Source organism: Neovison vison, chromosome 11 (genome assembly GCF_020171115.1).
Source record: "Neovison vison isolate M4711 chromosome 11, ASM_NN_V1, whole genome shotgun sequence".
Lineage (NCBI taxonomy): Eukaryota > Metazoa > Chordata > Mammalia > Carnivora > Mustelidae > Neogale > Neogale vison.
Genome location: NC_058101.1, coordinates 31,253,553 through 31,275,343, shown reverse-complemented (window position 1 = coordinate 31,275,343; position 21,791 = coordinate 31,253,553). Strand labels below are relative to the sequence as shown.

Sequence of the window (21,791 nt, the reverse complement as noted above, 5' to 3'; positions counted from 1 at the left end):
ACGACATTAATTCAGAACTTCTGATATCACATCTGTACAACAATAAAGAGGATTGCTATACGCCATCAGCTGTAATAAATCTTGCGAATACAAGTGAAAGACACAGAATGTTAAAAGGTATGAAACCAGCAAGATGCAGTTGAAAATCTGAGATGCTACCTTCTGAATGTGATCAGAGATACGTGGAAAGGCTGCCACTCGACCATACTCTACTTCTTTTAGTTTATGAAGGACTTCATAACTCAGGCACAATACACATGAACTATATCCCTATTGATCTTGAAGTCTTTGATAGGGAAGAGAATATATGGGCTTTTTTTTTTCTCTTCCTTTTTAAAAAATGTTATCTATTTATTTGAGAGAGAGAGAGAGAGAGAGCAGGAGCAGGGGGAGGGGTTGAGAGAGGAAAAGCAGACTTCTCACTGAACAGGGAGCCCCATGCAGGGCTCGATCCCAGGACCCTGGCTGGGTACATGACCTGAGCTGCAGGCAGGTGCTTAAATGACCAAGCTACGCAGGTGGCCCCTTTTCTTTTCAGTGGAAGATTACATTTGGAAGAGAACTTGGCAGAAGGTGTGAAGAGAAAACTAAAAAGAACTTGTTGAAAAACAGTGTTTCTTTTTTTATTCTAATATAAGAAAATTAGATTGTCATGAGGCTATCATAAAGATTAAATATAACATTTTCACTCAGGGCATCACAATTTGGTTTAATGGATTCAAACAGAAAGAGAAGGAAAAGTTTCAGTTTAACTCCCAAATAAACAAACAAAATAAACACAAAACAAGCTTTCTGTAATGAAAAATAGATGTAATTATAGGGAAAAAAAAAAAAGAATAACGATAGTGACCAAAAATCCTTAAAAGCAATAGGAAAGAGTTAAAAATAGAACTTTGGATGTCTTTGTCTATAATGAATTTTAATAAAAGGAAGTAACTCTTGCCCCACAAACATGACCAGGTCCCCGTGATGGGACTCATGATTGCCAGGAAAATGGAAAGAAATGCCTATTTAAAAGATGGATGCATAGTGGGATATAGAACTATTTGCCAAAGATTTACTTGTATAAAACTCACAAAACCAATAGTCTATGGGAGATTGAGAGCAGGTGGATGAGGTGAAAGGAAGGAGACATGGCATCATTATGGTGTCACACTCAGCACTATCTAGTCAGTCACACTGAATAGGATGGTTACTTGCCTAATAAAGACAGCAAAACAGGAAGAGAAGTTATTAGTGGTTGGAGACTTCAATTATCTGGACATCTGCTAGCAGCTTCATTCAGCAAGGCTATCACAGCTGATAAAATATTGTTAAAAATGTCACTTCAGAGAAGACAGAATCACATAGTTTTAAGGGAAAAACAAAATTTTTCATAAAAGTTCAATTCCCTCCTGTCAAATTTAAATCCAGGAAAACCAAGGACTGGAGAGGTTGCAGAGTTAATAATAGATGAGACCTGGGACAGAAATAAAATACACATCCCATATCATAACTCACCCTTCAAATATCTGTGGAATTTCTTCTCTACACCAGATACTATTTGCACTTAGAATATATTCTAAGTGAAGAATATAGTGAAGAAAATAGTGAAGAATATAGTGAAGAAATAGATTTTAAAAATCTCTGCATCCAATGATATTATATGTCTATATTCTAGATGGAGAAAACAGTAAATAACATAAAAAGTAAGTGGACTAAAAAAAAAAAAAAAGACAGACTATCTAATAAAGCACTGTGTGATATGGTAACCACTGGTCACATGTAGCTATTTAAACTTAAATTTAAGTTAATTAAAAATAAAGATGCCTTGGTGGCTCATTTGTTAAGTGACAGACTCAATTTCAGTGAAGGTTGTGATCTTGGGGTCATGGGATTGAGTCCCAGGTCAGGCTCTGCACTCATCAGGGAGTCTGCTGGAGAGTCTCTCTCTCTGCCCCTCTCCGCCTCATGCTCTCTCTCTAAATAAATAAATATATAATCTTAAAAAATTAAAAGTAAATGGGGCACCTGGGTGGCTCAGTGGGTTAAAGCCTCTGCCTTCAGCTCAGGTCATGATCCCAGGGTCCCGGGATTGAGCCCCACATCAGGCTCTCTGCTCTGCAGGGAGCCTGCCTCCCCCCACCCCTTTGCCTGCCTCTCTGCCTACTTGTGATCTCTTTCTGTCAAATAAATAAATAAATAAATAAATCTATCTTTAAAAAAAGTAAAAAATTAGTTCCTTAGTTACATTAGCCACAATCTTTTAATAACCTAATCTCAGCAATTAAGCCATGGTTTAATTGCTGAATAGCCACATATGGCTAGTGACTCTCACCTTAAACCGAGCAAAGCTAATATGATAAAGGTAATAAATGGAATAGAAAAACCATATCTCTGTATTAGTTATCTGTTGCTATTTTACAAAGCACCTGAAAATGTAGCAGCTTAAAATGACTGACACTTATTATCTCACATAGTTTCAGAAGGTCAGATATCTGGAAGCAGCTTTCCTATCATTTGTCAGCCAGGGCTGTAGTCCACTGACTCTCACTCACAGGGCTGTTGAAAGGCAGTTTCATTACCTCACTGCATGAGTCTCTCCAAAGGACGGCTTATATGACATAGCAGCTGGCATCACTCAGAGCAAATGAGCTAGGAGAGGAGGGGGGGAGAGAGAAAACCCAAGACAGAAGCCATAATCTTTCAATAAACTAATCTCAGCAATGACATCCCATCATTGCTGCCACATTCTAGTCAATAGAAGAGTCACGGAGTCCAGCCACACTCAAGAAAGAGGAGTCCAGGGACGCCTGGGTGGCTCAGTTGGTTGAACGACTGCCTTCGGCTCAGGGCATGATCCTGGAGTCCCGGGATCGAGTCCCACATCGGGCTCCCAGCTCCATGGGGAGTCTGCTTCGCTCTCTGACCTTATCCTCGCTCATGCTCTCTCTCACTGTCTCTCTCTCAAATAAATAAATAAAATCTTTAAAAAAAAAAAAAAAAGAAAAAAAAAAGAAAGAGGAGTCAAGCTCAAGCTCCCTGTCTTGAGAAGAATTATACCATGAATTCTTTTTTTTAAAAGATTTTAGAGAGTGAGAGCCTGAGCTGAGGGAGGGGGCAGGGAGCAGCAGAGGAAGAGGGACAAGCAAGCTCCCCACCGGGCAGGGAGCCCAATGTGGGGCTTGATTCCGAGACCCTGAGATCATGACCTGAACTAAAATCAGAAGTCGGACGCTAAACAGACTGAGCCACCCCTATCAATACTTCTTCTAATCCATAAGCATAGCCTATCTTTCTTTCCATTTGTTTCTTTCATCTTTCATTTATTTCATCAATGTCTTGTAGATTCCAGAGTATAGGTCTTTCACCTCTTTGGTTGAATTTATTCCTAGGTATTTTATTCTTTTTGGTGCAATTATAAATGGGATTGTTTTCTTAATTTCTTTTCCTTCTACTTAGTTGATATTGTATAGGAATGCTGTATATTAATTTTGTATCCTGAAACCTTACTGAATTCATTTATTAGTTCTAATAGCTTTTTAAAGGGATCTTTATGGTTTTCTATATACAGTATCATGTCATCTGCAAATAATGATGGTTTAACTTCTTCTTTACCAGTTTGGATGCCCTTTATTTCTTTTTCTTATCTGATTGCTGCAGCTAGGACTTCTAGTATCATGTTGAGTAAAAACAGCGAGAGTGGACATCAGTATTTCATTCCTGATATTACAGAAAAGGTGATTAGTTTTTCACCATTGAAAATGGTGTTAGTTATGGATTTTTCATATATGAGCTTGGTTATATTCCCTTTAAACTTATTTTATTGACAGTTTTTATCGTGAACAGATGTTGAATTCTGTCAAATTTTTTGCATCTTTTGAGATGATTATATGATCTTTATCTTGTTTTATTAATGTGGTGTATCACATTGATTGATATACAAATAATGAACCATCCTTGCATCCCTAGGGGAAAAAAAATCCCAATTGATCATGGTAAATGCTCTTGTTAATGCATTTTTGAGTATGGTTAGCTAATATTTTGTTGAGCATTTTTTCATCTATGTTCGTCAGGGATATAGGTCTATAATTTTTATTTTTGAGGGGGATGTCATTGTCTGGTTTTGGTATCAGGGTAAATGCTGGCCTCATAAGGAATAACTGGTCAGGGAGATGTGGTTTTTGAGTTTAAACATTAAAAATAATTTTGACTTAGGGACACCTGGGTGGCTCAGTTGGTTAAGCAGCTGCCTTCGGCTCAGGTCATGATCCCAGCGTCCTGGGATCGAGTCCCACATCGGGCTCCTTGCTCGGCAGGGAGCCTGCTTCTCCCTCTGTCTCTGCCTGACATTCTGTCTGCCTGTGCTTGCTCTCGCTCCCTCTCTCTCTGACAAATAAATAAAAAATCTTAAAAAAATTTTTTTTGACTTAAAATGGAGGTATACTTTTCCTTTGTTCTGAGTCGGATATTTTTTGCAGTTCCTTATGATTACATGTATGTGAGGCAAGTACCCAGTCAATATTTTTGGGGTGATCTTGAGCGTAGTAAAGAAAAATAAATCGAATAGCTTCAGCCTGAAATAGTAAATGTTTCATTCAGTCTTGTGAGTTAGTTGTATTTCTAGATCTATATCCCAGCTGATTTAGTATACTGGTGTATACTTTTTCTAAACATGGATTTAGATTGCTATCTACCTGAGATAAATGTTATCTCAGGAGATAACATTTTCTATTAGCAATAATCGCGCCTCAGATAAACCTCATTGGCTACGATACTGCCACTGCGCAAAGCTTAGGAAATACCATTTTCTTAATGAAGTCCTTGCTCAAAGGAGATAGAGGGGAGCAAAGAAGTGGAACAAGAGGGATGTGCCAGTTTCCTCTCCCCTTCCTTTTATTCTGGACCAAAGAATCTTGTGAAGAAGGAAAGGTCTTGATGCAGCAAAATCTGAATTAGAAAATAAGCAAATAAATCATATAAATACATGTCCTAAGAGGTCAGGGTATATCCTTATGTATAGGAGTAGGGTTGTCTAGGAAGGAATGATGTCTCCATTGTCACTTGTCCTTGAAAGAGATCAGTCTGGAGGCATAGAATGCAGTAGGTTTTGGACTTGTGGAGGAAATATTTCCTTATTTTTCTAAGATCAGGATTCAGTTTGGCCCAAACTCCGAGGTGTAGAGATACTTGAAATAATCTTAGAGTGGCAAAAAGCTGACCACTACCATCCAGAGGCGATAGAGATGGTTTACAAAGGAGTTCTTAGACCTGAAGGCTCTAAGAAACTTGGGGTACCTGGGATGGCTCTGTCAGTTAGTTGGCCAACTCTTGATTTCGGCTCAGGTCATAATCTCAGGGTCCTGGGATGAAGACTGGCATGGGGCATTGCACGCAGCAGGGAGTCTGCTTCAGGATCCTCTCTCTCCCTCTCCCTCTGTTCCTCCCCCTGCTCACTCACTCTCTTGTCTCTAAAATAAATAAATCTTTAAAAAAAAACAAACTTCAAGTATTAATCGACAGTTATTCAGTATGTCTAACTTGAAAGACGAGGCGGTTCCTGTTTGAAAGATTAGCCTCTTCACTATGCATTTATTACAAATATTAACTGAGTGCCTACCATATTATATGGCAGGCATTTCTTGATGTTCAGAGAGGCACATCAATGAACAAAATAGGCAAAGGTTCTGTCCTTCCTGATGGAAAAGACAGAAATAATCCAATAAGCAAATTAGTGTATAAAATGATGACTGAGAGCAGTAAGTTCTATGAAAAAAAAGTAAAGTCAGGTGGGTCAAAGATAAAACAAATGAAGCCACTCTGTTTTAGCCATGGTGGTGCTACTGGTTGAGAAGAAATTTCAAGGAAGTGACTCAGTCATATGGATACCAGGTGGAGAAATATTCCATGCAGAGTAAAGAGCAACAGCTAAGTTCCAAGGAAGGTATACATTTGCACATTCATAGAACATCAAGGAAGCCCATGGGGTTGATGCATGGGGAAAAGGGGCAGAACAGTAGCAGAAAGGCTGAGAGGATGCTGAGGGTCCAGATCACACAGGACCTTGTAAACCAAAGCATGGACTTTGGAGTTTATCTTTGTGTGGAGCATGCCATTAGGGAAGTTCAGGGAGGGTGGAAACAAGGTCAGACGTACACTATAAAAGAATACTGAAGCTGCTACATGGAGAATAGAATCTAAAAGGGCAAGCATCAAAGAAGAGAGACCAATTGTTCTTTAGATAATCACATCTGCAAAGTCTGTTTTGCATGTAAGGCAACATATTCACAGGCTCTGAAGATTAGCCTACCACAGAAGTTCAGTTAACTGCAAATTTTAAGAGTCACTATTGCAATGCCGCTAGTAAAAGATCATGTTCATGGAAATTAATAATTCTGTTTTAAGGCCATAGATCTTTCATGCAATCACATTCTCTTTCTTAGTGCACAGCTCTAATATCAGATCAGCAAATTATCTTTACTTAGTTTATCCTTTTTGTTTTTTCCACTCCCCACTTGGGAATTTGGCCTTCATTTCTAGATGGGCCTAGTCAAAACACAGATTGATAGTCCTGGGGCTACCCTTTCAAGTGATTCTGCCCCATCCCCTTTGCTATGTAGGTTGTTGGTCTCTGACATCCTATGTTGTCAAGGACACAACATGAAAAATTAGATTGTCATTGTTCCTAAACCATTGGAAGTTTTAGTTCTGTGGATTAGCCATCAAATCCAGTGAGTTTGGTCAGTTTCTCATTTCCATTAAACTCCTTCCATGCTATGAAAAAGAATATCTACAATTTATATTCCTTACCTATACCAACCTACCTTGGCATACCTGAATTTGCAGTGAATACCTATATAGTTGAAAACTTCATTTACTAGAGTCAATGGGAAGGGAAATGTTTTGAGTCTGGGCTTGGCAGGATGATAGAATTTTGACCGGCATTTAGGGATAGGTTGGGGGAACAAAATCCAACACCAAATGCAGAATCACAAAAGTTTGAGGCATATTTGGGGAATAGCAAAAAATCACTTAGATGTAAACCTTATTACATTTTTGGTGCTCTTGAGATAAAATTAGACAATACCACATGTGAATCTTAGCTAGTAGGTTGTGAGTTTTGTCAGTGTGGCTCCTTTGTATTTATGGGCTTAACTTATCTGAAACACAAAGCTGTTAAAATTATTCTTTACACAGAAAGAAGCATAATATCATTATTGTTGGAAAACTTACCTGCTGTGCTTATAATGCTCTTGTTGACTACTCCGGGGAAGTTCATTATGATAAATTGATTAAGTTTGTGAACTCACTGGTGCATAAATGAGAACCACTCCTGAATAAAGATATTCCCTACTTTACTTCATAGGGAAGTTTTTTTTTGTGGATGTATTTTGTTGCTGTTTACTTGTTTTTTGGTTTTTATGTTTGTTTGTTTTCATTTTTGGTCTTGCACTGGTAACCCATTCCTTAAGGAGAAACCCACGACTTAGACAAAGAAAGCATATTTTTCTTACTTACTCTTATACCTGATTTGAGGGTAGTTCCTTCTCCCAGGTAACCTCTCTAAATTAAAATATAAATTAAATTAAAAGATATATAACTATAATTATACCTAGTAGTTCATCATTCTCAAATGAGCCATTTAAAAGAGGTTTTTACAAGGTATCTGGCTTAATAACACTGGTAATTAGCACTGGTAATTGGTTATCTGTGACCCTTGTCATAGACTTAAAAGAATCTCTATCAAAAGTGGCAAACAGAAGGCCCATGGTCTTAACCATTGTTAAATTAATAAACAAGGAGGCCATTAGAGAGAGGAGGATCCAGTGCCATAGTGGTCTATGTAAACATACTGAAATCTAAGCCTGTGAATTCTTCAAGGTTATGGAATCAAGATGCTAAGGTCAACCAATCACAAGCAGCCAACTCAACAGCTGGAGCCAATCAAATCATGTCTTTTTTTTTTTTTTTTTTTTTTTTTGCTTCAGCACTTTTTTCTGAATAATTTTTCCCTTGGCTCTTGATTCTGAAGCATTCCTAACCATTTCCAGTTTGGTACTGCCTAATGGAATCGATGTTTGCTCAAATAAACTCTTAAAAATTTTAATATGCCTCAGTTTATCTTTTAACATCATGCTACCTGATATGATTGGTTTTTGCCAATGGGTATTTTATGATGTTTACATTTCACAGAGTTATAGGTTATCTATTTTCTATTGGATAATAGGATTCAGCAATGCACTGAGCTGGGATTCCTGCACGGCAACAACTGCATTAGGTTATTGAGTTTGTCAGAGCCCCAGGCTCCAAGCCTTTTCTCACTCTCTTCTGCCTGGCCTCTCCACTCCTTTATGCTTCCTTCCAGGTTCTATGGGCATTTGAGTTTGCTCTCTGATTACTTGGACTGGGGTTTATTTTGGAATTTTATTGTTTGAAGCCGTTTTGGTAATTTAAGTCAGTCAAATAAATGTCATATCTCTCATATTGTGTAAGAAAAGAAGTACCAAGTCAAGATAAATCCCTTACAAACTTCTCAAAAATTTATAAAGACTATTTCTACCCTACTCTGTACCCAGAGCTCCCTACCCTGAGCCTTCTTCTCAGACTTCCTACACAGTGGTAAGGGAATAGATGAGGCAAGGTCTCCAGGGGTGTCCATTTATCTGCTAATATGTTATTCGGTAAAAAGAGAGAACGTACGTCATGTTTCACTCAATTTCATTACCACCACAGAGAAAGAGAAAAACATCCCATAAAAACCAACAGTTTATTGCTTTAAATCAAAAAGATAAAGAGAAAAAGAAGAAAAATGTGCAAAGAAAAACTCCAATCTTATCATTCTTCCTTTTTTTTTTTTAAGATTTTATTTATTTATTTGACAGAGATCACAAGTAGGCAGAGAGGCAGGCAGAGAGAGAGGAGGAAGCAGGCTGCCTGCTGAGCAGAGAGCCCCATGCAGGGCTCGATCCCAGGACCCTGAGATCATGACCTTAGCTGAAGGCAGAGGTCCAACCCACTGAGCCACCCAGGCGCCCTTTCATCCTTCCTTTCTTAAAAAATTCCTCCCATTATTATAATGACATGACACTGTGGTGGGAATTGAGTAGACCCTAATAGTAGATCTTAATTTGCCTCTTGGCATTATAATATAATGAAGATTTACTGAACTCTTTTTATATTATTTTCATCAATAAATAGGGGCTGTTAGCATGTAAGCCATAGCATGGTATGAAGCTCCAGGAAATGTGTGCAAAAGCTGGGCACAGTGGAGGTGAATAAACAGCACCATGTTATGATAATTTGAGCTAAATATCTGCACCTAACCTCTAACCTCTGGAGACAGAAACAGTTGCTATGAACTTGATTTAGACACACTGCAGTGTTAAAGGAAGACTTCTGATTATTAACCCTAACCTTTCATGAACCCAGCCATCTGCTTTCTCTACACTGGTTCTCATCAACGGAGCACGGCTAGGGGAAAAAAAAAAGAAGAAGAAAGAAAAGAAAAGAAAAAGGAATCATGTAACTGGGCAGATTTCACTGTATATATTTCAACTACTGAATTTAAGTAAGTATTGAACACTATCGTTACCGCTATGTGATAATCCCACCCTTGTTTTCCCTTCAGTTTGTTCTGCAAAGATTAGTTCATTAACTTCTCACTTTTCAAATCCCAACCCCTTGCTTCCCCCTTGTTGACAGCTGATGGTCATACCTTATGTTTCTCTGATAAAAGCCAATTAGCATGCCAGAAGCTGCTCACATTGTCATCAATAAATCTACGGGGCCACATGTCCCTTCCACCGTCCCTCTTGCTCTGGAGTAAGAAGTGTCACATCTCCCATTTCAGGCTGATTTTGCCATGCTGGCTGCCTCCTTGTCCTGCGTCCTCAAGGACCTTGATCCCTAGATAGTCTCTCTACACTCTGATCACTCTCTCATCCAGGTGTAACTTTTACAGACACAAGCACGCATCTTTCATCCTAAACAACTTCTTGACCCTGTATTTCTCTTTAGCTATCCCTTCTATCCTCTGTTCTCATCCCATTCCAAACCACACTCATGCTGTGTTCACTCCTTCACCATCTTAGCCATTCTTCAGTGCACTCCAATCTGGATTCTACTCCACGTCACTGAAATAGCCTTTATTAACCTGGCCAAAGACCTCTATTTCACCGAATTCAAAAGTTAAATTTATGTCTGCTTCTCAAGTTTAATATGCACATGAATCACCTGGGGATCTTTTAAAAATGCAGATTCAGATACAGTACATCTGAAGTGGTATCCAAGATTCTGCCCTGCATACGAGGTCCCAGGGGCTGTTAATGCTTCTCATTTGTGGACCAATCTTTGAGCAGCAAGTGTTTTCAGATCTTGTGTTATTGTTTTTACTTCTTTTTTTTTTTTCTTGTTTCTTGCTCCTCAAAACAATCATTTTTATGCTTTGCATGTGGGAATCCTTCTAATTTTTCAGGTCTCACTTCAAAATTGGCCTCCTCAAAAAGCCCTTACTAGACAACCCATCTAGCATGGATGCTCGATATATTTTTCTAAATATAACAAGAAAGAGGCAGTTAAGTGATAGTTAGATTTAAAAACAAAAGCACTCTATTCTTTTGCTGTACAATTTCTCTTTGTTTTCTTCTTTGTTAACTTTTACACTCTACTACAAATTACAGAGAATGGGGACCATGTTGTCATTATTCACTCCACATCAATGGAAAGCTAAGCATAGAGCAAGAGTTTAGTAAACACTGAATTAATGAACACTGGTCTTTCTACTAGATCATGTTCTTTGAGTTCAAACTGGAGTTTGAAACTCCTTGAAGTTTTGCTAATCTTGGTGCATTTTTCATGTAAACCCCACTGTAATGCTAGGTTTCCTGCTCTGATCTTCAAATATTAGCCTCCCGTAACTCTTTCTCCAGTTTTACTTTACACTTGGTGATGCTCTAAAACCAAACCATAGCTAAGCCCCTATACTTCCGAAGATTTCCCAACTAACATAGCCCAGGGGTTTCTTCCTGCCTGAGGATAACCAAGTGTTTCTATCACTCGTAGAAATTTAATATACAATGCCTTGAACAGGTCACCTTTTTTCTGGTATTTATCATCACTTTCCTTAAATACATAGTAATTTCCTAGAGTTCAAGGATCAAATCATAGTAATGGTGACAATTTACTAAATACCAACCATACATCACTGCCTTACATAAATAATGGGTAACCCTCAGAACAACTATGATAACTCTGATGGTGTCAATTTTAAAAGTAAGGAAATTATGGTCTAAGACGGTACTTGCTCAAGGTCATCTGGCAAAAAGGGGATGAGTGTGAACACGAAACCAGTGTTCTTTCCACCATGATGCCTTTTCCTATCACCCCATGTCTCATTCATTGCACTCTCCAGCACCTAACAAAACTCACTCAACTTATAAGGGTGCAAGAACTGAGCAAAAAAATCCTGGCCCATATGCCCTCTGGAGCCTAAAATCAGAAGGAGCCTAAAATATCTAGAGATTCCCATAACCCATTCTATTTCCCAGAGTTATCTATACTAAACAGAGCATGACCTCAAGAACCCACTGTTGTTATGTTCTCTAATCCTCCTATAATCTTTAAAGAGAGAAAGGAAAGTCAAAATAGTTCTCTTTTGGAAAAACATGTAATGAAAATACTCATAAGTTTTCTTATTTTGATGGCAGTTTTGGAGAATATTTATTTTGATAAGATAGTTAAACCTTAGAGGAATTTAGGAATAAATATACAATAACAATTTTTTCCTTTAGAATTTCATAACTTTTGCTTTTGGGAATAAAAAACACTCTAAAATCAGGGACATAATGAGAAAAAAATTGTTCCTCTTCAGATGAGCAGGGAATCAGTTTAGTCCCCAAAGTGGGGGTACGGAAATAGAAACGGGGCTCATTGTGCTTTTTAATCCCTTTTGAGTGTTGTAAGGCTTTATTCAGTGGGACAGCTAAACCCTCACACTTCTCAGCAAGCTCTGAGTTTAAGCACACAGTTGGGAAGTGTATTCTATCCAGCCATAAAAAGGAGAACAGGCCTGTCTTAAAAGTCTACTATTAAGCATACCCTAGAAGAGACACGGGAGTTACCTGCTAAAATCATACTGGATTGAGAAACCAAAAAACGAAAAAAATAAACTTGTGAAAACTTCAGAGTGATAAATCAGGACCCAGGCAGGTCCCCAAGCTAGAGGTTGTCTTAACAACTAGAACTAAAGAGACGTCAATTCCTGGTAAATGGGCCTGCCTTCCCAGGGCAGCTATAGGAAAAACAGGGAGGGCCCTCAGACGGGATTACTCAGAAGGCTCCATGTTTCTCTCAGATGTCATATTTGCTTCACAGGAGCGATTTACCCTGACATAAATAACTCCACGGTTAATACTCAAGAGACTTCAATGTGTATCTCTGTTTTGTTTTGGGCATTGTGTTTATTTCTCTCTCTTCCTGAAATCGCCCTGTCAATTTCCTTTGTCGAAAATGACTCATAAAACGAAGCTGAGTTATTTAGCAGGGACGACCACCAATATCTTGGCCCACACGGTGAAGATTAGTTTCTTCCACAGCAGACACTTTTACGTGGTAAGGAAACAGGATAATTGTCTTGGGATTCTTTCATTAAATAAGAGCAGAACACATACACAAATAAGGAAAACTGGATGTGCTCAATGATGTCCCATGTGACAGTTTCAAAGAGTTTTTATGTAAATGATGTAAGGGTCTCAATGCTTGTTTCTCATTCTAGTTTTTCCTCCCAAGCTCTCTTTTTAAAAAATCTCCTTTCCCTTCTGTTCAGTCTCCTAACAGAATCAATGTTTGGGTGGGGTGTGGGGGGGTTGTCAAAAAGCCAGTAGCAGCAGTTAGAAACATAACAAACAATAATCCAGAAATGGAACAGTTGTCTTTTACCAAATTTCCACTTACAATACCAAAAGAAGCAATATCAAGAACTAATTCTGAACAAGTTGATGTCTGTTTTAGTAGGAGATTCTCACAATTTATTCATGCCATTAAGGGTCTGAAAGTTCTATCACTGAGCTTTTATAGAAAATTATTGAAAAGACTCTGGGATTGAGAGGAAGAGGTAGGGGGGAAGGGACAGAAATGAAATGTGGTTAGCTGAGGCAGCTATAGGAAAAACAGGGAGGGTCCTGTTGATCTTGCTACACCTAATGTCAGAGTGGAATAATGAGAATCTTGACTCTCCACACTGTTTTTCTCACCCTGACACTATAACCTGGGTATCCCCAAGACCTCTTTCCACTTCTTCCTGCTGTATCATCTAGGATGCCATGGGTCTACTTTTCTTGCGCACATGGGCATGCTGTTTCTGACGAGGATGTGACTAACCCTAAACTCTGCCTAGAGAAACAAAGCACTAATCTGTAACTTGCTAAAATGTTTGCCAAGCACTTCAGGAATAAATCCGGAAATAATAATTTTTTTTTTAAAGATTTTACTTATTTATCACAGAGAGAGGGAGAGAGAGCACGAGCACAGGCAGACAGAGGCAGAGGGAGAAGCAGGCTCCCTGCCGAGCAAGGAGCCCGAAGCGGGACTCGATCCCAGGACACCGGGATCATGACCTGAGCCGAAGGCAGCTGCTTAACCAACTGAACCACCCAGGCGTCCCGGGAAATAATAATTTTTATACGAAAAGTGTTCACTGGAATGACTCTGCATTCTTGGTAAAGACTACACTAGTTAGCTTAGTCATGAAAATGGCCAACAAGAGCATTCCATTTCCAATTGTATCTCCACATGTTAGACTTGCATGGAGGTTCTGTATTTTTTTGGACTCAAAAGATGCAGGAAGCACTTGCAATAAATAAGAATTTGGTTTTGTGGAAGCAGAAATAATCATTCGCTTTATCTGACTCTAAATTCCAAACTGAAAAAAGTGTTCCATGGACATTAATGGCTTGAATTATAAATGGTTGGTGTTGATTTAATGTCAATATTTGGAGATTTGACTCACTTTTGCTTTGATAAATATTGAAATTCTAGGTTTTAAAGAATCAGGGTCTTCTATTCATGCTCAAAGTACTATTGAGTAAAGACTTATAATAAACCTCCTTTTGAATACATCAGTAGATTTATAATCCTGGACTCTGTCTTTTTTTGATAGATGCTATTTCCTCTGATAGCGCAAATGACCAGTTTTTACCATTTATTAAAATTTCAACCATTTACTGGCACCTGGGTGACTCAGTCTGTTGAGCACTGGACTTGTGATTTTGGCTCATGTCAGGATCTCAGTGTTGGGCTCTGTGCTGGGCATGGAGTCTGCTTAGGTTTCTCTCTCTCCCTCTGACCCTTCCCCCACTCACACTCCCTCCCTTTCTCTCAAAAAATATTTCCAATCATTTAGCATAACTCCATAGATCTGTAAGTTGTTCAGTTTATACACTTTCAGTTGTTTATCACAGTTCTTTTAATATCATGGCTGAAGAAATTTAGCCTTGATGGGGATCAAGAGAGAAGTGTAACATTTTGCAGCTCTTAGTCATCATTTTGAGAACTTACTTTCATTAACGTGCAAGGTATCTAAGAGACGAGAACGCTCAGAAAATATTGTAAAAATAATTCTTTCCAAGAGAAACACATGGACCCCAATCCAGTTTTTTTAATGCCTCAGTTGACTGGGTAATTGCTTACAAATGTTCACCAGACATTTAAAATAAAGCTTTTGGGGGTAAGCTTAAGTTTTTTTACTGAGTGGCTTGATTATGAGATTTCATCCCTGAAGAGCATGGACCGGGGATATTACATGTGTCAGCGAAGCAAGAGAAAGTACCCTCATGTGCTGCTAGTGGGCTCAGCCCTTTGCAGATCTCTGCATCTGTAAGAAGGTCACATCACAGCTAGAGAGGCACAGTTTTTCACAGGAATGACTACTGTCTTTTAAGAAGGAGTACTGTGTCCCTGAAATTAGCAGGCAGTGGTCTTTGATATTTGATAATTTTTTTAATATAATAAAGAAACAACTGCCAAACCCAGCACGCAGAATGGATAATACTGGAACCTCTTAGTCCCTGATTGGTTTTCACTCCCCCTCCCCCTACTCCACCTGATCCAAACCAAGGAACATTAAACAAATAATACTAAGCAGCCATCATCATTAATTATAATGTAGATGTCAACTGGTCATCTTCTTGTTTAGACTTTAAATGTCATTAGATTCCGTTCCTTATTCTGTATTCTGTCCTTTCAAAGATTTCAGTGAGTTTGGTGGGGAAACTTACATATTGTCATTTCTAGCTAAAAATTCCAAGATCAGTGGAAACTTGAACCAATTTATGTCTCATCCCCTCAGAGTCATTCACTTCTCTGCACTCTGTACTAGTCTAAAGGGGGAAATCACCTCTTTTCCTTGAATTGTCCTCTAAAACATACATAGACATATTTGCGTGGTTAGCAGGTTTCAGAGGAAGTTTGGAACAAAGAATGCATTATACAGTGAGACAACAAATTTAAAATTTATCCATTCCAGAAATATGTAATGGGTACATATTCCATGCCAGCCACTGCTCTGTGGTCTGGGTCTGTAGTATTAAATGAAACCAACATCTCTCCTCTTGTGGAACTCAAAGCTTATGGGAAGAGCTAGACTATAAAAAAGTACATACCTGTGTAATGAAGCAAACTGTATATACAGAAATAAAAATAAGGAGTGATGATGAGGAGGAGAATGAGAGAGGGTATAGGACTTTTTAATCAGGAGTCAGAGTAGACCTCTCTAGTCGTATTTGAGCTGAGCCTGGAAGGAAGGAAGAACAGAAGCAACAGAGCAAAGCTCTGGCAGAAAATTGTTTGGTTTGTCCAAGGAACCAGAAGGAGGCCAGTGAGGCTAGAAAAGAGTATCCAAGAGGGAGAAAGAAGTCAGAGAGATAGATATCAACTCATGCTAGGTCTGAGTTTGGGGCTGGATATACAAGGAAATATTGTCTGTTGATAGAGACTTCTAACTTATTCTTTTTTTTTTTTTTTTTTGCGACTACCTTAGAGTATAAGTATAGTCTATATTCTATGCCTTAGAATATAGTCTCTGGCATTTTCTGGTAGTCAAATTACTGATTAATAGAATGTTTCCTGACTGCCAGACTGTTTTCTCTCTTCAGCATTCTGCATGCCTCCCTTGCCTCCCTGAGTTCTTCCAGGGTGGGATCAAACAGGCTTGGGAGCAGGCTCTCCTAGTGCAAAAGCTGGCCAGGCTTCATTTGGCTCAGCACTCTGTCTCACCTGATAAAACTGGCTTAAGAAAACTGAGCATGCTTTGGAGAACTTGGCTCAAGAGCAAAACAAAAGGGCATCTCTTATCATGGTTACAACTTCCTGACTCTGTATTTAGGCATCTCCAGAAAGCGATGTTTTGTGTTGCTAGAGGTAGTTGTTCATATTTGCTCAGGAGATCATGGGTCTGTGCCTCAGTACCACAAGGATCCTGGGATGAAGCAATCAGAAATAGGCAGCTTTTTCTGAACCAAGATTTGGTGCCAGCCTCTCCCCTGGAGACAGAATGGCAAACAGTAATCGCGTCACAAGTACTTTTTCAATATGGAGGGCAACTCTAAATTATTTTCACTCTGTATTTTCAACTTTTTAAGTTGCTGTGAAAACCTTCGTAAACGTGGAAAGGCATTTATTCCATGCATTGATTGGGAATCTATGTGAAAGTACTGTTCTCTATTCTAAAATTTAAAGTCACATGAATTTTGTTATGTTTTTGTTTGTTTGTTTGTTTTCTGCCATAAAGGACCATGTTGTAATCTAGACGGTCTGAAACAGCAGCTAGAAGAGAGGCAGAGTGACCCTCATCGAACATGGCAGCGACCAAAAACCCAGGAGAACTTCCAGAAGTGGGCAACCATCAGGGAGGTTCCGAAGACTAGAAGTAGAAGGTACGGACTGGTGCTGATGGCTGAAACAATGGCTCAGAAAAGGACAGAAGGTACAATGGAGAAGATCATAGACAAATCCTACTGGTAAATCTACACAAGAAAAGGAATGTAATCAGAAAATCCATGGTTAGCAGGTAAGACTCCTCTGAGAAAGACCCAAGGGGTTCCTGGATGGCTCCATCGGTTAAGTGTCTGACTACTGATTTCTGCTCAGGTTATGATCCCGGGGTTATCCCCAAATGGGGATCTACCCTTGATGTGGAGTCTGCCTGTCCCTCCCTCTGCTCCTTCTCTCATTAGCTCTTCCTCTCTCAAATAAATCAATAAATAAAATCTTAAAAATAATAAAAAAAAAGACTGGAAAGACAAGTACAAACTTTAGTTCTAAAGGGATCTGAGCTAATGAACAGAGGATCAAGGTATGAATTCTGGCAATATAAGAAGTCAGCTACCTCAACTGAAGTCTGGAAACATAGGCCTGGCACTGTGCTAATTGTTGTGAAAAAAAATATGTAAATAAAAATAACTAGTTTCTTCCTTTTTTTTTTTTTTAAAGTTCTAAGCTAGATTTGGAAGGTAGATTTTTAAAAATATTTATTATATTAAGTGAAAATGTTATGGGGGCACCTGGGTGGCTCAGTTGGTTGAGCGACTGCCTTTGGCTCAGGTCATGATCCCAGACTTCCAGGATAGAGTCCCGCATCAGGCTCCCAGCTCCTTGGGGAGTCTGCCTCTCCCTCTGATCTTCTCCTCTCTCATGCTCTCTCTCACTCATTCTCTCTCAAATAAATAAGCAAAATCTTTTAAAAAAAAAAAGAAAAGAAAAAGAAAAAATGTTATAGTAAAAATAGGCCCAAGGTCATTATGGGAATTGATAAGGAAAAAATTGTTTTTGTTAGGGAAATTCAAAAAATATTCCTGGCAAACATTGAAGTTTTGTTTCTAAAGTCATATGCAAATTATCAAGAAAACATGCATCCTATGACCAGTTCCTCTGGTTCCTCTGGTTAAAATAAGCAGCTATAAATGGAATTGATAAAGACTTTTAAATGTGGCTTGGGGAAAAAAAAATAACTTCATCGTGGAAAGAGGATAGACTATAGCATCAGATAAACACTAAGTAAGTTACAACCTGAGACTCAGAGATTTGTGTATTTGTATATCAAATAGTGTTGAGTTCTACTGCATTCAGTAAATGTCATTGCCTATCTTGCAAATCTTTAGGAAATGGGAGGATTAGATTTTCATACTATTATGGTATCTTGAGAATCTATTTGTATAGAAGTAGATATAGGGAAAATGCTGTTCTCAAACTGGAAACAATAGTTTCTGGAAAGCTTGGTAATATAACTCCTATTTAATTATAATAGCTACCATTCCAGGAATGACAAAGAAGGTTCTCAATTTATGACTTTAAAAAACACACAAAAAATATTTTAAGTGAAGACTTTGGACTTTACAGAGGAAAGGCACTTTACAAATCAATATGTGTATTAGTTTTGTTACTGTAATAACTAAACATTAGTGTCTAGTCTGAAGTTCTATAGGAAGTGTAAATGTAGGAAAGTTAGTCAGTTGGTTTCTATAAAATTATGCTCCTTAGCATAATAATGGTTCTGTTTTATGTAACATTTTTCAAAGATATGCGGTAATATCCTAATGAGGAATAACTTAAAAAATATGGGGGGCGCCTGGGTGGCTCAGTGGGTTAAGCCGCTGCCTTCGGCTCAGGTCATGATCTCGGGGTCCTGGGATCGAGTCCCACATCGTGCTCTCTGCTCTGCGGGGAGCCTGCTTTCCCCTCTCTCTCTGCCTGCCTCTCTGTCTACTTGTAATCTCTCTCTGTCAAATAAATAAATAAAATCTTTAAAAAAATATATGGGGAATCTTCTCCTTGTAACCATTTTACAGATTACATGGCTCCAATGGAAGAAATAAAAGTTCTATTCAGGTGAAACAAATTAAAGAATCGGTTACATGGCCCTATTCCCTATGAATAGCATACTGCACAGAAATAAAGCCAAAACACAAAGAACATACTAAGCTATCCATTATGAAGGGAAGTTTCTTATGGTGGATCAAAAAGCAAGCCATTGAGAACTACATTTTAATTACTCCAGAGGTATTCACTGAGCCTCTAATATATACCAGACAATTATCTGTGTGGCAAGATGAAGGATGGTAAATTGTATATCCCCAAAATGCTGCAACAATAGTTCTTATTCCACAAAGACTCCCTAAAATGCGACTGCCATTCTTCTCATAGAGCTTTGGGGGTCAGTGTTCCCTCCCTTTGAATCTGGGCAAGCTATGACTCTGGCAAAAATGAGGCTTGTACAACTTCTAAGGTTAAGTCATAGAAGGTGATACATTTTCAGCCTGAATCTCTTGGAAACTTGCTCTTGGAATCAATAACTTCATGAGGAGGCCCACAGGAAGAGGCACTGAAGTCAGTCCCAATTTGCCAGTTTCAGGCTTGAGTCATCTTAAAGCAGATCCTTAAGTGCAGCCTGAGTTGGGCCGCCCCACTGATGCCACATGGAGCAGAAACAAAGTTTCCCTCCCAGAGACTGTTGGTATTGTGTATTGCTGAGCAAAATAAGTGGTTGTTGCTGTATTAAGGCTCTGTGTTTTGGAGTGGTTTGTTATACAGCCATAGGTAACTGGAAGGGTGAGATACTACTCTGACTTGCACCCTCTGAAGGTTACAGTGAATGACCAAAAAAAAAAAAAAGAAATTCAACCAGCAATTATAATATTATGTAGGCATTGTTCTAATAATAGCAGTGCATTAACATATTGGCATATTTGGAGGATGGGTTATAGTTTTCAGCAATAATAGGTTCTCTGAGGGGCGCCTGGGTGACTCAGTGGGTTAAAGCCTCTGCCTTTGGCTCAGGTCATGATCCCATGGTCCTGGGACCGAACCCTGCATCAGGCTCTCTGCTTAGCGGGGAGCCTGCTTCCTCCTCTCTCTCTGCCTGCCTCTCTGCCTACTTGTGATCTCTGTCTATCAAATAAATAAATTAAAGAAGAAGAAGAATAATAGGTTCTCTGAAGAAGTAACACCTAAGATGACACATGCAGGATGAGTGCAAAATGGAAGATACATGTCTTAGAGATGGGGAAAAAAAAGTATGTCTTGATGGAAGTGGAGAGCATAGGGAGCATGGGAAAAAAAAAATAGGAAGAAAAGAACGTATGCAAAACCTCAGCGAAATCACGTTAAAAAAAAACTTGAAATTTATTCTAAAATAAATGACAATCCAAAGTAACTTTTAAATTAGCTAATTAACTTTTAATTAGCTAATGAGCAGTCAGCATTGCATTTTAGAAAGATCAGGAATCAAAGGGGTGTGCAGACTACCTAGCTAGTAACAATGATTCAATCCTCCTCTATCTGCAGAATTCCTCATCTTGGTTAATAGAAGCTCTGTCTTTTTTTTTTTTTTTTAAGATTTACTTATTTATTTGGGAGAGAGAGAGAGCATGAGTGGGTATGGGCAGAAGAGATAGAGTGAATCCAAGCAGACTCCTCGTTGAGCACAGAGCCTGAAGCGGAGCTCAGTCTCATGACCTTGAGATCATGACCTGTGCCAAAATCAAGAAATGGAAGCTCAATCAACCAGGCCACCCAGGCACCCCAGCTCTGTCCTTTTAAATGCTTACACTAAAAACCTTGAGGAGTTCTTAACTCCCTGTATATATTCCATCCTATCTATTTGCAAGTTCTGTCTTATATATCTTTAAAGTATATCTAGAATCTGCCCATTTTCAACTTCTGCATTGCTACCATCCTGGTCAAAACCACCATCTCTCACAGAAATTGTACTAGCAGAGATATCTTTTAGAAAGCTTTTGAATAATTTAAAATTTAAATAATTTATTTGCCTCATATACTTAAAGGTCTAGTCCCAACACGGCAGAGTAAACTTTCAAAGCCAAAATCAGATCATCTTACACCTCTGCTCAAAACCGTGCAGGGGCACTCCATTTCCCTCAGAGTCCAAGCCAGAGTCCATATAACACCTAAGAGGCTGCACATAATCAGGCTTCCTGTTTTCACCCCAACTTTCTCTACAACTCTTCTCCCCGTCTGTTCAAGCCACACTGGGACGCATTGATACACCAGGGCCTTCCAGCCTAAGACTTTGTCTTAGCTGTTGTTTCAGCCTGGAAGGCCCTTCCACAGATATCTAATTTCCTCAGGTCCTTCAAACCTTTTATCAAATCTCACCTACTTAAAACTGCAATTAGCAACTCCCTCACTTATGATCCCTTATAAACTTCCTTACATTGCTCTATTATTTTTCTTTTTCTCAAAGCCTCTAGCACACTATAACATACCATGTACTTCATTCATTCATTCATTCATTCATTCCTTATGTCTACAGTAGTCCTCCTTATCCATGGGAGGTATGTTCAAAAACCCCCAATGGATGCCTAAAACCATGGATAGTACTGAACCCTGTAAATACTATGCTCTTAATATATATACATACCTGTGATAAAGTCCATTTTATAAATAAAGCACAGAAAGAGATTTAGAAGAATAGCTAATAATAAAATAGAACAATTATAACAACACACTGTAATAAAAATTATGCGAATGTGGTCTCCCTCTCTCTCTCGAAATATGTTATTGTACTATCCTCACGCTCTCCTCCTTGTGCTGTGAGATGATAAAATGTCTATATGATAAAATGTCACAAAGTGAGGTGAATGACACAGGCATTGTGACCTAGCATTAGCTACCCCTGACCCTCTGAAAATACATCAGAGGAGAATTATCTGCTTCTGAGCAATGGTTGACCAGAGGGAACGGAAGCCACAGAATGTGAAACCATAGATGAGCAGGGACTGCTGTGTTCTTTTCTATGTCTT

The 21,791-nt window shown here is 38.8% G+C and overlaps 1 pseudogene; it reads right to left on the bottom strand.

Annotated features, from left to right (window-relative positions):
* Positions 1-4,647: 4,647 nt before the first annotated feature.
* Positions 4,648-4,774, bottom strand: LOC122890610 (annotated as a pseudogene).
* Positions 4,775-21,791: the final 17,017 nt, after the last annotated feature.